We start from the raw sequence: 5,000 nt of genomic DNA, 5'->3' as shown, positions 1-5,000 counted from the left end.
TATATATATATATATATATATATAATATATATATACAGCAAAGGAGACAGTTCAAAGGCACAAAAAAAACAACAATAATAAAAAAAATAGCCCGCTACTTACTGCTCCTAAAAAGATTACAGAGTGGCCAAAAGAGAGGTCAATTCCGTTAGGAGAGGTGTTCTGATACCCTTCTCTTGAAAGAGTTCAAGTCGTAGGCAGGAGGAAATGCAGATAAGAACATAAGAACATAAGAACGTAAGGAGTCTGCAAGAGGCCGGTTGGCCTATACAAGGCAGCTCCTGTACACTCAACCCCGCCTTACCTCACCATCCATGGCTTTATCTAACCTCTTCTTGAAGGTATCTACGGTGTTGGCGCCCACAACATGGCCCCCAAGCCTGTTCCATTCGTCCACCACTCTATTGGTGAACCAATTCTTGCCTATGTCTTTGTTGAATCTGAATTTTTCTAACTTAAAACCATTGCTACGCGTCCTACCTGGCTCTTTTACTATTAAAATCTTATTGACATCCCCTTTATTAAAGCCCTTCATCCATTTATAGACTTCGATCAAGTCTCTTCGCAACCTTCTCCTTTCTAGAGAGTGTAGATTTAAATGCTTCAGCCTGTCTTCATAGGACAAGTTTCTCACCCCCTGAATCATCTTTGTCATCCTCCTCTGTACAGATTCTAACATCTTGATATCCATTCTATAGTAGGGGGACCATAAATGAACTGCATAATCGAGATGAGGTCTAACTAGTGCTAAGTGAAGGAAGATTGTTCCAGAGTTTACCAGCGTAAGGGATGAAAGAGTGAAGATGCTGGTTAACTTTTGCATAAGGGGTTTGGACAGTATTGGGATGGGCTAGAGTGGACAGTCGAGTGCAGCGGGGCCGCGGGAGGGGGGGAGGCATGCAGTTAGCAAGTTCAGAAGAGCAGTCAGCGTGAAAATATCGATAGAAGATAGAGAGAGAGGCAACATGGCGACGGAATTTAAGAGATAGAAGACTATCCATAAGAGGAAAGCTGATGAGAAGAAGAGCCTTAGGGCCGCTTTCACAGTTACTTTGTTTGTTTTGATCGTTACCAATGGCGGCGATCGACGCTATAGTTTTCCACGTGAAACTGGGCTATGAGGTAGTGACGGCTGCAGAATAAGCGAGAGGTGTTGAGAGTGTGTGGCAAGGTGCGGGGCTAGGCTAACCCCGCTGCCGCCACTACCCCATCGGCCAGTTTTACGTGGAAATACTATAGCCATTGGTAACGATCAAAACAAACAAAATGACTGTGAAAGCGGACTTTAGACTCTACTCTGTCCAGAAGAGCTGTGTGAGTGGAGCCCCCCCACACGTGAAATGCATATTCCATACGAGGGCGCAACTGTGCGGGGGAGAATAACTGGTGGAGACGATACAAAACTCCCAAGCTCGAGGAAGCAGATTTAGTGAGAGAGGAGATGTTAAGTTTCCAGTTAAGATTTTGAGTTAAGGATAGACCGAGATGATTAGTGTTGCAGAAGATAATAGCTGAGTGTTGTCGAAGAATAGGGGATAGGTGTTTGGAAGGTTGTGTCGAGTTGATAGGTGGAAAAATTGAGTTTTTGAGGCATTGAAGGACACAAGGTTCCTTTTACCCCAATCGGAAATGATAGCAAGGTCTGAGTTTAGCGTTCTGCAGCCTCCAGTTTGGAGTCTTGTAATTCCTGTTGAGAGGGTCTTCTATTGAAATAAGTTGAGTCGTCAGCGTATGAGATATAACAGTTTGTTATGGAAAGATCATTGATAAATAACAGGAAGAGCGTGGGTGATAGGACAGAGCCCTGTGAAACAACACTATTGATAGGTTTAGGGGAAGAACAGTGACCGTCTACCACCGCAGAGATTGAACGGTCGGAAAGGAAACTGGAGATAAAGGAACAGAGAGAGGGATAGATGCATATCTGTATATATATATATATATATATATATATATATATATATATATATATATATATATATATATATATATATATATATATATATATATATATATATATATATATATATATATATATATATATATATATATATATATATATATATATATATATATATATATATATATATATATATATATATATATATATATATATATATATATATATATATATATATATATATATATATATATATATATATATATATATATATATATATATATATATATATATATATATATATATATATATATATATATATATATATATATATATATATATATATATATATATATATATATTACTAATTTGGGGTATGAGCAACAGGGTTTGAATATAAATAGTTGGACAAGGCATTTTATTATCTCTCTCTCTCTCTCTCTCTCTCTCTCTCTCTCTCTCTCTCTCTCTCTCTCTCTCTCTCTCAAAATGAAATACGAAACATGTAAGGAAGTGGCTACGATGTTTTTAGGAAGTGAGTTTTGCATTTCATCGAAGAAGAACAAATCCTCAAGTTTCTTTTCACCATTGTAAGGTATTTTTGTCCTTCCCAGAGAGTGGGAGAGGTGCGATAAAGCTTGCAAATCAAAGAAAGACATTCACATTTGTTTGTGACCGCCAAAAGACCAACGGGTAGATCAAGTGCCCAATTTTATGATCCTGTCAATCAATAGTAGGTTGTTGCCTTGCCTGTGAATCAGTTTGCACCCCCCCCCCCCCCACGAGGTGTGGGTTTGGTAAGGTTACAGTTTATAAGTTTCAGTAGTTTGGTAAATATTTGTGATTAGTCTCGCCGTGCAGAAGGCAAAGAGGGCTGAACGGGTAAGAGGCTGGCAGGCTATCATTATTTAGGGCCGCTTTCATAGTCGTTTCGTTTGTTTTGATCGTTACCAATGGCGACGATCGCCGCTTTAGAATTTCCACGTAAAACTGGCCGATGGGGTAGTGGCGGCTGCGGGGTTAGCCTAGCCCCGCACCATGCCACACACTCTCAACACCTCTCGCTTCCTCTGCAGCCGCCACTACCCCATAGGCCAGTTTCACGTGGAAAACTATAGCGTCGATCGCCGCTATTGGTAACGATCAAAACAAACACAACGACTGTGAAAACGGCTTCTAATGCTTCCTCAAATGGTAATGGTTAATATTTTTATTCAATATTAGAAATAAAATTGTGTCGATCTAGAAAAAAAAATTGATATTTAGAAGTTTGCACTGTAAAAAATATCTTGTAAAAAACAAGCAGCATATAATGACTGAAAAAAAAATGTTCATGAAAATCCACTCCCAAAATGATGTACGAAATATTATTGCAACTAAATAAGTAAAAACTCACGAATATTGCCCCTCAACATCAAAACATTTTTACGCACCTACACGCTGTCTAACCATGTATAGCTTCCCTGAAACCAAGGCCCGAGCTGGCTGGAGACCTGTCTGTATAGGCCCTGAGCAGTGCTGTATGGAGAGGAACACCGAGACTTCCAATGGGGAGGTGATGCTCGTCGAGGTGGTCATAAGTCCAAACCCGACCCCGACCCCGACCCCGACCCCGATGATATTGTATACAGTTCACTTTTAGGGAGGCATGATGGGCAATCTTGACTCGGGAACTTAGTTTGTAGGCGAACAGGTGTACCGAACCGACAGCAGCATAAGTGACCAGTTGAGGGAGAGGGAGGGACTGAGGACAATAATTAGACTGAAGGGGCCAGGGAGGGAGAGAGAAAAGGCAGGGAGGAAATAGGGACGAATGATCAAGCGTAGTAACGCGAATAGAGGAGCTGAAGGGACTGACTGGTCACCTGGGAAGGATTGGTCTATGAGAATCCAATGCCCGGTACCGTATCGGGGCGGGGAGGAAGGAGGAGGAAGAGCTGCTACACGCCCCCAGGTCCAAAAACATCAACACTGCTGGAGCTTCTTATTAAACCATTCCGGGTCGCTTTACCTTCATAATTTAGGCGTGCGCTTCAGCAATCAAATTTATGATATGTATTTCCCTGGTTTTTGCCATTATTCTGTATATTCTCAGCAACTCATTCCCGCATTTCCCCTTCACTCTCGGTACCCGGCGGCACCGTGCCCCCCGCGTCCCGGCCCTCCACCTCAAAACCCTTGTAGGGAGATCTGCCAGCCACTTTTTCTCACATTGTCACCACGATGATTTTTACCTCATGTTAGATTGTCGACAAATACTCGTATTTTGACGGGAAGGAATAATAATCATGTAGTTTTACAATGATCTACGTCTAGCAGTAATCTCTAAGAACACTGTTTTTGCATGAAACTTTTACATTTGACGAAGTCGTGGAAGAGTGCCTGGTAAGGCTAGACGAAAGCGTTCCGTCTTCTAGCAATTTCTTGTTGTTGCCTTACTTACTGGCCTTAACCGTGTAGCAGTGACGGGCCAAATTTGGGTTTTACCGTGTAGCAGTGACGGGCCAAATTTGGGTTTTACCGTGTAGCAGTGACGGGCCAAATTTGGGTTTTACCGTGTAGCAGCGACGGGCCAAATTTGGGTTTTACCGTGTAGCAGTGACGGGCCAAATTTGGGCTTTACCGTGTAGCAGTGACGGGCCAAATTTGGGCTTTACCGTGTAGCAGCGACGGGCCAAATTTGGGCTTTACCGTGTAGCAGCGACGGGCCAAATTTGGGCTTTACCGTGTAGCAGCGACGGGCCAAATTTGTGCCATGATATAAACCCCCCAAAATAGATGATACATAATCTGATCACAAATGCTTTGATATATATTATGAAATGGTTTGTGTGAGGGGTGATTTTTTCATATTTTTCTCGCTTGGATGGACCATTGAGAAACATGATCCCCGCTGCTACCACCGGGTTAACTCTTTGGGGTCACTTGGTACATTGACACTGATCGCTCCACTTATGATTTTACACAACATAATACTCTTAATTTCTTCAGTTTAGAACATCAGGACACAGTACGTCTCAGGAACTAAACTCTGATCCCGAGCACCGTGTAATTTCTTGAGACGCGAGAGGATTACAAACACTGAAATACTAATTGTAGT

The sequence above is a fragment of the Eriocheir sinensis genome, chromosome 23 (genome assembly GCF_024679095.1).
Source record: "Eriocheir sinensis breed Jianghai 21 chromosome 23, ASM2467909v1, whole genome shotgun sequence".
Classification (NCBI taxonomy): Eukaryota; Metazoa; Arthropoda; class Malacostraca; order Decapoda; family Varunidae; genus Eriocheir; species Eriocheir sinensis.
This window is presented reverse-complemented; position numbering follows the sequence as displayed.